The sequence below is a fragment of the Strigops habroptila genome, chromosome Z (assembly GCF_004027225.2).
Source record: "Strigops habroptila isolate Jane chromosome Z, bStrHab1.2.pri, whole genome shotgun sequence".
In the NCBI taxonomy this organism is placed as follows: domain Eukaryota; kingdom Metazoa; phylum Chordata; class Aves; order Psittaciformes; family Psittacidae; genus Strigops; species Strigops habroptila.
The window spans coordinates 81,100,784-81,114,075 of NC_044302.2; the positions used below are offsets into that span (position 1 = coordinate 81,100,784).

The 13,292-nt window shown below is 39.4% G+C and overlaps 2 protein-coding genes across 3 annotated transcripts in view; both read left to right on the forward strand.

Moving 5' to 3' along the window:
• The window catches only part of ERCC8 (ERCC excision repair 8, CSA ubiquitin ligase complex subunit), an 89,440-nt gene that overhangs the window by 63,202 nt on the left and 12,946 nt on the right, over window positions 1–13,292 (forward strand). The gene's annotated exons all lie outside the window — the stretch shown is intronic.
• ELOVL7 (ELOVL fatty acid elongase 7) overlaps window positions 1–13,292 on the forward strand; it is a 57,493-nt gene that overhangs the window by 29,783 nt on the left and 14,418 nt on the right. The window lies entirely within an intron of this gene.

Here is a 13,292-nt window from a genome sequence, read left to right on the forward strand (position 1 = left end):
CAAGTTATTTGAGTTGACAAGTAGGTTTTTTGGTTTGTGTGTTGGTTTGTTGGGTTTTTTTGTTTGGTTTTTTTGTTTGTTTGTTTGTTTTTAATTCGGTTTTGTCTGATCTGTTTAAAAAGTAAAGTGCCTGGAAATTGTTTTCTTTTGGTGAAATGATTTTTGAATTGTTTTCAATGAAGAGATTTTGGCTGAAGCATCAAAAGTGGCAGGATTATCAGCCAGCTGTGCTTATTTATTCTGTTAAGTAAATACTGTGATGTTTCTTTACCACATGGTATTACAAAGGGATGGGGATGGGCAGCATGGAAATGTCTATAGTCTATTCAGAGAAGTAGTAGCTGGTAAAGTTGCCTTCTCCGGTACAGGTGAAAATTACTTGGACTTGGGTGTAATTCACATGCAAATGAATGCTGTAGTGTATTTTACAGTATTTGCACTTATTGCATCCACTACAATTCCTTTTTTGTTTGTTTAGATGTACAGTTGAAAATATCTGGGTTAAATACATTGTTCAGTCACTTTTTGTAGTTGGAGTCCTATGACTTGTCTTTTCAGTACTGATACAAAAGATTCACTTTTGAAACTTTAACTGTATAAAATGGGTCTGGCAAGCTTAATTTGCCATTTAGAGGTGCCCTGTCCACCCTTGTCTTTTGTGGCTGAGATGTATAGAAGACACCATGTGCAGAAGCCAAGGGGCTAATGAAGTAAGCTCAGTGTTCACCATCATCTTTGAAATTAAACCTTTCACAAAACTACTTCTGACGTGTGTTCCTCAGAAAATTTGTCACATGTATGTATTCCTTTGATCACTTGCATTGTTACTATTGTGCTAACAACATTGTTTCTGAAGCACCTTTTGTTCTGTACCAGCTTAGGTTGTTACAGAGGAGTCTACTTGAGTTTTGTTTTACACAAAGAAGTGATAGAACTGTAAGGCAAGGCCGCCAATAGCTTTATGTGTAGCTTTGGTGTTAAGGAAGTTTGCTCATTTGAACTTCTAACCATGAACGTGACTCTGACGTTTTGGAGGCAAAACATAGAAGCTGCTAGATAGAGCTCTCTGTGCCTCCCTTCAGCAGGTCCTTTAATGAGTACTTGAAACATTACTTGGTGAAAAATCCCTCACCTGAATTTCAGATTATCTTGAAACTGCTTCTCAGAAACCAAAGTGGTCAGTGATCAAGTTATCAGTGATAACCTGATCAGTTAGGAAAGCTTATCTGAACATTGCAGAAAAAAGGTTCATGAGCATGGCCTGGACCGTGCCAAGTTCTAGTTTGATCTGGAGTTTTTCTCAATCTGAAATGAGGCTGCTACTGTATTTTAAAACCAAACAGCTTAGATACCCCATCTGAACTACATTTAAAAATATGGGATTGAAAATTGCCTCTGGAGCCACGGGAAGAGCCACAGGAATTGTGCGGTTTGGTGTACTTGTGGAGACTTCACATGTATCCTTGTGAACTGTGATTGCATGCCATTGGTTGCTTTCATCCAAGGTGCTGGACCATTAAACAAAACTTAGCTGAAATTATATGACCTTGGTTCACTTGTTGAGACCACAGCAGTGGGAAGAGGCCCCGTCCTCCATTCCAGTCAGTGGGAAAGTAACACACTTTTTGGATGTAGTCAGCTGGATGAACCTGCAGCTGTATCACGTATACAGAATACAGTGAGTGTGGGTGAAAGCAAATTCTTTGGTTTGAGTGTGAACAGTAAATCATCCTGAAGCAATGTAGAAGAGAAAGAGTGGAGACAAACTACTGTACTTAGAAACCTGCTTGGGTGATGAGGGCTGTAGTGTTACTTTAGGTTTGGAAAGTGGTATGTGACCTGACAGTTTTGCACAGTAACTGGAATACTGAACTAGCACCCAACACTTTGGTTTTGTTCACATCTTTTCTGTGCTAACTGGTGGAAAAGGTGCCTTTGTTCCTCTGGTGGCTGAGTACTCTGTATAAAGAGTGAACCAAACACACTGACCTCTTCTGCAGAGCACTGAGACCTGCATGTGAAAAATGCTATCTAAGACTTTTTTTTATAATTTAAATGCAGTTATATGTAAGCCTAATCTTTCTTTGTACTGGAGACAGTCCAGTTTTCTTCTCTTCTACTGCTGTTGCATGCTGAGTAGACTATTAGACACTTGTCTGTTTCTTGTATACTGGTGTTTTACAGGAACATTAGTATTAGGCTGAGTACAGTGCTGCTTGCCAAGCTGCACTGGAAGTATTATTGTCTCGTGTTATTCTGATGTGGCACGTCCTTTGCCTAATGCACTTTGTTGATGGGATACATTTTTTTGAGCTATTTGTATTTGGCAATCTTTCAGGATTGGAAAGAGAAGAAAAAAATAAGTGCAGTTGACTTGGCCAGATGTAGCTGGTTCATCCCTACATGCTGATCTATTTTAAACCACAGAGATGTCTTGTGGTGCTGAGTGGTCTCTGAATGCTTGGAAAGATGGCAAAAACTACATTCTATTGTAGTAGTGGAAAATACTGAAAGAAGATGGAAAATCCTTACAACATACCTGTGATTAACACACCTGTGTAGCGTTTCATTCTATTATTCTGTGAAGAATGAATGTAATTTGATGTTTTAAGCCGATTTTAAAAAGCTCTACTGTTACAAATGTACAGGCTCCATAATGCTGCTTTATACACTATTCTTGAGCTTCCTGAAAATGCAAAACAATGAAGACTTGTGAAAATTCTTCTTAGTGAGGGAACTAAGTTGTAGATAACTAGATCTGGAGCAGAAGTAAACTTTAACAGCTCTGTAATGTCATTAATATATTTTGCCCATAGTATCAGCCTCTGCATTTTCTGTTATGCAAACTCCTGCATGTTGATTGCGGGAAACTGAACAAAGAACTGATATATTTTTAAAGTTGGATTTTTGTATCAAGTTCTGGTTTAAAAAATGTTGTGAGACATTTTTGCTTATCAAGCCAGTGAGTCGTCTTAGAGTAGTAGTTTTTAGAGTAGAGTTTTGTTTTCTTGTGAGCTTTGGGGGTAGATTGTCATCTGAATACTGTCCCATGGGGCATTTCTTTGCCCTTGGAGCAGCCTTTTTCTTTTGTCTCCCTGGGCCTTTGGCTGCCCTTGAATCACCTTCACTGGATGTTTCCTCTCTAGTGCTTATAGGCAGCTACAAATATTCCTATTCCGTACTGATTTTTGAGTCCTGACCCACAGAGCTTTCATGGGAACTCTTTGGAAGTCCAACACTTCTATGGTCCTTAGAAGGATACCTGCACAACAAGTGGAAAAGAGCATTTCTGGAAGTGCCGTTAATACTGAGCCAAGGCAAAGGTGCTCCCATTCTTATGTTCTCACTGTGCTCCCAGCCTCTGTCAAACTGGATCACCCTCCAAGGGGTGCAGTCACCTCAAAAGGGGAAAGTGCTGTGGAAAGTTACTGACCATGAAGTAGTGTAAACAGCATCCAAGACAGCTACCCAAAAGCTTACTCAAATTTCAGATAGAATCAAATGGGATTTTGTAAGACACTAATTTCCATGCATTCATCCCTGGACTCAAAGTATAAGCAGAATGCAACCTTGACAAATGGCTTTGACTACAGGATGAGTCTGCAGGGTCATTTCCTCCCACTGTCCCTAACATTCAGATGTCTCTTTGCTGTCTGTCCTCCATTCCTCTGTGATTCCTCCCCTGAGTACAGAGTACAACTAGCACTTACTGGAAAATATCAGGCTTTCCCACCTCACCTCGATTTCTAAACCTGTATTTCAATTCTGCTGTAACTCTGGTCAAGTATAAACTGATTATTTCTCTTTTTTTAAGAGGAGATCATCTTTGGAATGCAGGAGAAAAAACAGGAGTGTCAAGAGAAATTTGAAGTCTGTTCATGTTCTTACTGCTGTGTTTAGTTGTTCTGGCTGAGAGGCCTGAGTCTCCAAACAACAGTATGACGTACTTTCGTGGGTTGCCTGACACTGATACTCATATGAGTATGTTTTGTAGTGATTAACTGAACTTTTCATCGTGCTGAAGAATGTTGATTTAAACAACAACAAAAACTCCCCAAACCTAAGGCCTTTATATCTCATTGCATATACCCTTCAGTGATTTGGAACCTCCAACTGCAGCTGTACTGGAAAGATTTAGGATTGGACTGGAAAGATTTAGGATGTGGCAGTGTAGTAGCTTCCTGGAGCACTCCAAAAAGCATATTCGCAACAGTAGTTAATGTGCCAAGAGTGAACTTGGGAGCAGCAGCTTTTTTTCTGATACTGTCAGCACGCTTCCTTGGGTGGGGTGAGTGTTCCGAGACTTTAGTTTAAAAACACTTTGCAGAGATTTCCTTTAAAATGGCTTTTATCACCCTAAAGCTCTGCCATCTCCCCTCTGTACAGCCGTTGCCTGTGTCAAGCTTCCCAAAGTTCACGGTTGCACTGTGTGGGTCATTGCAGAAGGTGTCGGCACAGCTGGTTCCAGCTTTGTTTTGGAAGAGTCTCCTAGGGAGGATGCAGTTCCTGATGTTTACAGTGTTCAACAGCATGTCCGCTGTGCTGCATGGTAGCTTAAAGAAAAGTGGGGTGTCAGCTGCCTTTAAAATTTATGCCTGCTTAATGCATCGCAAGCAAAATCAGAGCAGAAGGAGTGCGTTATTTTGCTGCTTAGGATATCAGCCTAGGACCCAGAGGGTGGGTAGGTAGAGCAAGTACAAGGCAGTGGGAAACAATGGTAAAGGAAATCAGTCCGCGTCAGCATAAAAGAGCAGCGTGGGAGCAATTCAGCTTTTGTAAATTGCTGCATTAAAAAGTGAACAAAATAGTATGTTGGAACTCCACTCTGGTGTTACCAGCGTTACTACCTACCAATAATCTGAACCCAGCAAGATTACAGCTGGTGCAATAAAAGTTCCATAAAATGACTTTGACTTTGCAATGTCACTTTGTCATGGTAGCTACAGTGACAGTAGCTGAGTTGAGTGTATAGGCAAGTGTGTAGGCAAGATGGGAGAAAAATACTTCTTTTTTTGGTAATAGTGAATTTTTTCCATTTTACTTGCTCACCCGTTCTTTCTGAAGGTATTCTGTTCTAAAGGTAATTATGTATTTTTTATCTCCCCTTCCTATGAAACTCCTTTCTGCTGTGTTTTCCTGTTACAAAAGACAGCAACGTCTCTCTTTGTCTGCCACAGGTGGATATTTATGGTCTAATTTTTCTGTATCTATTTTTCTCCAGTGCTGAATAGCTTTGGGTATTTTCCATCGATTACTTGGTTACAAGGTATCTTTGGAAATGAGGCTTGTGTGGTTTGTTCCATTGGTATAGATTATCAAGATGTAACCTGTGTAACAAGTCTTGTTCCCATTTGTTTTAAGGATTCTCTTCTGGAAGGTGAAGTCTAGCTCTTTTTGTTTAGCTTCCATGGAGTGCCCCCCACTGTGGTTTTTTTTAGTGGCAATTTATGTCATTGTTCTGTTAAGTGATGGGTAAACACAAACTAAGTTCTTTACAGGGCTTTGGTAGTGAACTGCTTGTACTGTAATTAGTGGGATGTATGAGTTTCTCATATGCAGTTGTCATATGCATTAATTCTTAACTGTTAATGAGGATAGATAACAAAGCCAACTCAGTGACTCAGCTTGCTGCTGAAGGAAAGGGACAGTCTCACTCATGTCCCTTTGTATTTTGACATGAGTAACCTTAATCAGGCAGATAGATAGACACAAACAATAGTACTAATAACCAGAGTCAATTCTAAGCCATCCTACCCAGAGGTTCAACAATGGTACAGACTTTGGGTAATGGTAGCGGGCAGGGGTAAAGAGGCAGAGCTTTAAATTGATCAAAATCTTGGCAACGTTAGCTGAGTCTGTTTAGCTTGCGGCCTGCCCTTTGCCAGGTGTACTGGGAAGGTATTGATAACTGATATGAGAATGCTTGTGGCCTGCCCTTTGTCGGCTGTACTGGGAAGGTGTTGATAACTGACACAAAAATGCTCTTACCTGTCTTGTAGAAAGCTGAAGAGTCTTACCAAAACATTCAAATAACTACAGTGTGTACTAAAACCAAGCAATCTTCACCACCACAGTGAGAAATTAAATGTCATTAGTTCTAGTTTGTGGATGCCCCTTCATTTTTGATCTTACAAAACACAAACTTTTGATGTTATCAGCCATCGTTGATCCCTTTCATTCAAAGTATTTCATCAGCACTTGTACTCCCTCTGCCTTTTTAGAGCTTACCTATAAATTGTGTCTTAAAAATCTAGACTGTGCTATCATTGCAAAGCAGATGTATACCACTCCTTATCCTCTAGTTCAGTACAGAGCTTTATATTCTGGTTTGCTTTGTTACTAGTGATGTGTATGCACTTTAGAAACACCATAGCTGTAAATAAGTCTTACATATAGTTATTAGAACTGTCTCTACTGTAGAGGACAAAAAACCCAGAAGGGGAAAAGCTCAGCTTTTTACAAAGATGCTGGCATGTAGGAGTGAGTTGGGAGTACTAGATATATGAGTTAGCATGACAATGTAGCACGCTGAAAATACTAGATTGTGTTACTGCTGTCTAGCCCCTGCTTCTCATTTTGTGAAAACTGATTTAAAATGGCCCGAAGCTCAATTGATCTGGTCTTGAAAGAAAGATTGAAATGCTGCAAAAAGTTTTCTAGTTACATAATAAACAAGTAGGGAAAAGTAGAATCTATTCAAGACCTTTGGGTAAGGAGATGATTAACCTGGATCGGATATGACTAATTTCTAAATCAATACTTTCCCAAAGGCCTTTGATAAGGGTAATGATATATCAGTAGCTAGTGGAAGTTGCATTAATAAAAATAATTACATCCTAGGTGAACCTTTTTTGACTCGTAGGTGAAAGTTGTCATGTGATATGTGCCACAGGGCTCACTTCCTGAGCTGGCGTCACTGAGCAGGAATCAAAGGAGTGGAAGTCATGCACTGTGGGACCAGCAAGAAATGCTTCTGCCCTAGGCTGGGTGCAGGATCCACTCACTGCAGCAGACGAGTAGGCAGGTGAGACTAGTTGGCTGCAGGATGGCTGACATGCAAATGCTGAAGTAAGGAGTTTTTGTAAAGACAGGGGAGCACTGGTAATAAGTTAAAATTCAAGGAGCTTTTTCCCCCTGCTTATGTTTTTGCCTTCCTCTGAAACATTGGGAACATGGTGGGGGAGAGAAAACTGAGGAAGATACACTTAAGTTCATGGTGTTCACTTCCCAGCTGAAACCAGGAATCTTTTCAGGGGCCTGCCCTGAGTCTTTCCAATATTTGAGTTAAACTGATAATTTGTGTTCAGGTCTTGAACTGGGTTCAAACTTGGAAAGAAACTTCCTTTCAGGCTATGATTGCAGGAACTGTTTGGGCTTGATGTCTTTCTAGGTGATGTGGGACATGAGTCTCTAAGATCATTTTTGTGTGCATCACTGCAACCCCTGGTGATGCATTTAAGACATTGGTGATGTCAGATCTTTTTCTGCCTTGCTGTAGCACAATGTAATTTTTGTGGCTGTGGCTCTCATGTTGTAGAGTGTCCCATGTGGCTTGTGATGGACAGAGTGATGACTTATTGTGGTGCAGGGTGTGAACTTTGACAGACCTAGTACATGATTGTCTATGAGTATGCAGGACTGGACATGATAATCCTGTGTCCTCCCTACATGATTTCACTATCAGCTTAAAGGGATCTAAGACACAATTGCTACTCTCACCTTCCTACTTGCCCACAGCATTGCAGTTCTTTTACCTCAATGTTTTCTTTGCATGCGCCTCAATGCTTTTGGGTGCAAGTTGGCTTAAAAATTGCTTATTTTTCCAAAAGACTAAGCTTTCAGCTGCTGTGACTTATCCTGCAGCTGCCAGACCTGACAACAATGATGTTGTGGGACTGCACACTGGAGCTTCCCCATTCAGCTATTGCTGGTGATTGATCAGTGTATGTAGACCAGGAAAATGCCCTTATGATTCTGGCTGGGCATTGGGCACAAAATGGGGCTGTGCTCCTGAAAGATTTGCCACAGGAAGCAGCTTTTTTGTGCCTGTTGCCAGTGTTCAGCTTTGCTATGAAGTCTACAGTATCAGTTCTTTCAACAACTTATAGGCAGGTGTGGAAGGAAATACAAACTGGGCTTTATTTTATGCAGGATCAGAATGGGAAATCCATTAGTCTGGCAGAAAACCAATCGGAAGTGTGATTGAAATGAAACGTGTTTTCACTAGTTCTGCTGCTTACAGATGATTCACACAGGTGAATGACAGATTTGATGCTAGTTTAAACAGCAAAGCATTAAAGAGATACTGTGTAAATAATTCAGTAAGGGTGACTACACAGATGTTAAGTATTAGATCTATTATTGAATACTGCCAGTAGGTAATTTTACAGGTAGATGTTCTAATATAGTTTTTAAAACTCTTTAATCTGTTTTTAGGATGTCTGCTTTTTTAAAAAAGGAATTTATATTTGTTTTAAAATTTGACATTCTCTCCCCAATGTCTAGTCTAAAATGTACATGCAGAGATTGTTGATGCATTCTGGGGAGTTAGGATTTGTGTTTTAAAATGGACTGGCTTCAAAGACAAAGTTTGAAATTTAGACAAGGTAACAACTAATACCGCTCTCAAAATTTGGAGGTTTCTCGAAGTAGCTTTGCTGCAGAGGGTCGCCTTGCCTGTCTGTTTTCACTTATGTGGGCAGAACTGTCGTCTGACAGGAACAACAGTGTTTACCAGCAATATTATCAAAGAAGAAAAGGCCACATAATGCTGAGCAGGATATAGCCAACTTACTTGCCTGTGAGACAAATCTTTCAAAAGGGTAGTTAAGAGAAGGCATAAAGGATGGGGAAGATGGTAGAAACTTCTCTGAGGGAAATCCCTAACAGGAAACATCCGGCTAAGTATAAAACTTTCTTGCAGAAGATAGGTGAGTAGCCTGTCTAATGTAATAGGCAGTTTGTATTTGTTTGCCATATGGCATATGGGAGTAATGTAGTTAGAGTAGCTGCAATTATGTAAGCACACAGCCTTGGGAAATACGAAGGGCAGAGCTGGTATTTCCCAGGTAAAGCTTACGATACCATCTGTGAAATGTCTTGATTTAATTACCTTCTGAACTTCAAGAGCAGAATTAACAACAGTATGCCAAGTGATTCTGAAACATGGAAGTTTCATAACTGTGCCTGAATATGTAAGCCAGTATTACTGTCATTTCTTAAGCTATCATTTTGAAATCAGACCTGTGTGGGTCAATGCTTTCTGCAGACTCTCCCCATCTTCCAGTGGGCTCTCTGGGGTGGAGGGTTCTCCCATCACTACCTGCTTGCCATGGGAGTAGTTCTCCAGAACCTTTGCTTTTGGGGTCTGCCTTGGGTGAAAATTATTCCACTGAAGTTTGAACTGTATTGTCAGACAGGGATCCCTGTAAAAGTAGCTTGTTTGTCTTTCTAATAATTAGCTTTGCAAGTTCTAATGCAGATTCTTAACTTTAAGTTCCCCATGAGTTTTAAAATTTGTTTTCTGAAGTGACAGAGCTTACATTAGGTTGTTTCATTTTATTAGGTTTTCTCTCAAGTTCCTTTGTTTGCTTGTTTTGTTCAGTAGCCAGCAACATAAAACACTTGTAAAATTACTATTTAAAAGCAAATCTTGGTATCTGTTTTAATGTTTAAAAAATATGTAGGGGGAATAAGTGAGCATCAAGAATGGCAAATATCTGTTGTGTGGGTTAAGCAAAGGAATGTGAGAAATTTCATGTTCTCATTTAAAAATAAGGAATGTTTGAGGCATACCAGTAATTCCCATTACAAGAATCACCAATAGTTTTGTGCTAACTGAACTTGAGCACTTCCAGCAACTTGTTACCTACTACTTGTCATCATGAGACACTCTCATATGGTTTGGTGTGGTATTTGTGGCATTTTTGGCTAGTGTAAATGATCTTATCTTCTACCTTTGCCTCTCCAGTAAAGGTAATGGTCCCACTTGAAATTGGTTCTGGCAAGTTGAATGCCTTAACTGCAGTTAGTGGTCTCTTTCAGCTGTCTGCTGAGCTGCAGGGAACCAGAGGCCAGCAAATTACTTTGCTCTTTTAACATCGACATTTCCCTCCCTTGCCTCACTTACATTCCTTATTTTTACAATGGTAAGGATACATTTGTTTAAAGATGCCTTCAGAAATTATGTTAGTACAGCTGGCTTGAACCTAGGTGAACAATATGAATTGCACTGGCATTTGAAAATAAAAATATAGAAAAGAAAAAAAGCCCTTATTTCTTTGAGAGCTGAGTACATTGCATGTGCTTTTGGGGTGATTTCAGTGCTTGTTTTCCAAATGCGTGTGCTTGAGAGGACTGCCTCTGTGTTCTAAAGAACTTTTCAAGCTAGGCAGATTGAACTTTCATGACTGCATTTTTTTAAGTTTATGTAAATTGCTTCCAATATGTCATTTAAAATAACCTAATTTTGAAAATGAGTCTGCTATTGTGACTTTCCTAATTCTGAGAGAGTGAAGTTTCTAAACACTTTATTTTAAAAAGAAAATTCCCTACTGTTAGTGCATTTTAGTTGCATTTTTTAATTTTGTTACAAGCAGAAAGTGGAATATTGGAAATAAAAGTGCTGATGTGCTAATTCTGTAAGTACATTAACATGTATGAAAACTAAATATATATTTTCCTGACTAAACTGTGGATATACAAATGATTAACGTTTAGGTGAATTTACATAATGAAGAAGTAAAGCTGTCTATTTAACAAGTGTCCTTCTCTGCCCCCAGGTATTTATCCCTACAGGCCAAATATTTCCAATCTTACATTTAGAGGATAAGTTCTGTAGATTTCAAAACTGCCAAGTATTATGGAAGCTTGCATTATGGTCAAAGTGTTATCACATTACTTCTTAACAATATGTTGTACTGTAAAAAAGCAGTCTTTCAAAAACGCTTTGGGTTTTATGTTGAAGCACAAGCTAACTGTTTGTTTTGTGTGTGGCACATGGGGTTTTTTTAAGCCTTGAATGTGTTATTTTCAGTACGTATGAATTTGTGAATGAAGTGTAACAGAATAAGACAAAATACTTCCCACACTGCCATCAACTCTACTTGTAGGTAGTTAACAAAGAATCCTGAAAACCTAACATTAATGGAAACATTTGTTCATAGAAATGGGCTTCCAAAGGAAAACTATGTATCTAATTAAAAAAATAAGTAGAATTGTAAAACACATTGAGAGCAACGTAATAGTGTTATATATGAAAGTTGATTTTAAATAAATCTTTTAACTGTAGAAAAGTTCTGAACAGCACTGTTTTTCTCACAGACATTGCTCTTAATATAATTGGTTTGAACTTATTGTGCTTTGTTTACCTTCAGATTCAGGGTAATTGATCAGTCAGTATGTATTTGTGTTAAGGTTGTGGCTGCTTTCTGACTGGTACATCCTTCTTTCAAGGATAGTAACTAAACTGGAGAAGCTTCTAGAACAAGCTTAGCATCTACTGTGGAGCTGTACCTTCCTTGCTTGGTTATGAACAGAAAAGAAACTTTGAAGTCTGAGAGCCTTAAAGGATGTTTTAGCTCTTGTGAAATGTTTTAAAGGGGGAAGAACTGCAAATGGTGGGGTCAGGGGAGGTGGGACAAATGCCTCTCCATCAGCATGGCAGGGGCTGGGAAACATGAGAATTTGCTATTTTCATCTGCTGCCTTTCTACTAGGAACAGAAGCAATCTGTTGGAAATAGTCTGGTTCCAGATAAAAAGCTTGCATTTGGTCCCAATGCCTTGCAGTCATAAGAGTTGCTATTTAAACACTGGCAGAACATTTGTCTGACTCCTAATGCAAAATTAAAGTGATGTTGACAAGTCAAGTGATAAATGTAAAGAATTGTGCATTTGTGAGGTTGCAGTTTTCAGGATGAGAGGTTTGCACTGTGAAAGGGAGAAAAAGTCAGTCAACGCCCCCAAGCTCATAATAAATGGCAATTCTTTCTGAGCCCACAGCAACACAGAATTTTCTGGATTTTTGAGAGCATGTTTTGAAGCGGTAGGTTACTTGTTTCGTTTAGGTTTTCATCAGTGTGTTGAGCTAGCTGGTCTGACTGAGTTCCAGTAACATCATCAGATGAGAGTGGGAAAACTGTCTGGCAGTGAAATCAGTGAACTATTTTTCTTATTGAAGAATTGATTAAATATGATGTGATATTGGTATTCAGTGAATATATTTAATAAATATTGAGCCATGCTGTGCACAAGGTGTCTGTAGACTTTGGTAGAATATTGTCCTAACTGCTGAACAAGGTATCTTCTATTTGCCATGCCTTGTCTCTTGATAGACCTTTCTCATGAGACTGAAATGGGAAGAATACTGGATTTTAAAGGTAACTCATTTAAATCAATGTAATTTTTAAAATAAGTATTTACAAAGTACAGATTATTTAACACTTCGCCCAGCACCAGTTACAGCTGAGATGCCTGGCTGTCGTAGTTGGGCAGTCTGAAATACTTGTGTATAAAACAGGATTGGTTTTACATACGCTTGATGTAATTTATAATTTGGTTTATGGGGCATAATGGCAGGGATATTTTTAATTTGTGTCTAACCGTAAAATCTTTCCTCTCATGTGATTGCTAGTGCCAAAAGGAAGAGGGCCACTTAAGTTCCCATTAGAAAAGGAAGAGGATATCCCATGCTGCTTCTGATTTTGTCAGCACCTTCATAAATATAGAGCTTTGCAGCAAACATTGTAATATAAACATAGGGCATGTGAAAGTGGTCAGCATAAAGGCATTGACATCAAGTTGGGGAATGCTGATGCTGGAGAATGGTATTTCTGAAAAATGTGAACTTTAAACAGACTAGCCGAGGGAATATTTTCTGAGCACAAAATTGATGGTGGTTTCAGATGTTCATCAGACACACACGACAGAGGTGCAAGCAGGAGAACTGGTGGGTGGCAAAGTGAGAACTGGGAAAAGGTAGGTCAGATGAACTCTAATGAAGGCAAGCTTGTCTGTGTTGCATCTTGTGATGAAGAGTGGGTGTTGTGTGCTTTGAGGCACCTAAAAACTCCTGTGAAGTGGCAGTGAATAGGAGGGTGCTTATAGAAGTGGAGATAAGGGTGAAACTATTTTTCAGGAGTGTTAAGGTAAGGATAAATAAGAAGATGATAGTGGGGAGATACGAGGAGAGATGCGTTACCATCATGAGGGCAGAACTGGTTCTCCAGACCTCCAGCTGCCTTAGCCTGGAGGAGATGCAGACGGGCAGCCTGAGGAAAGGAGCTGGTTATCA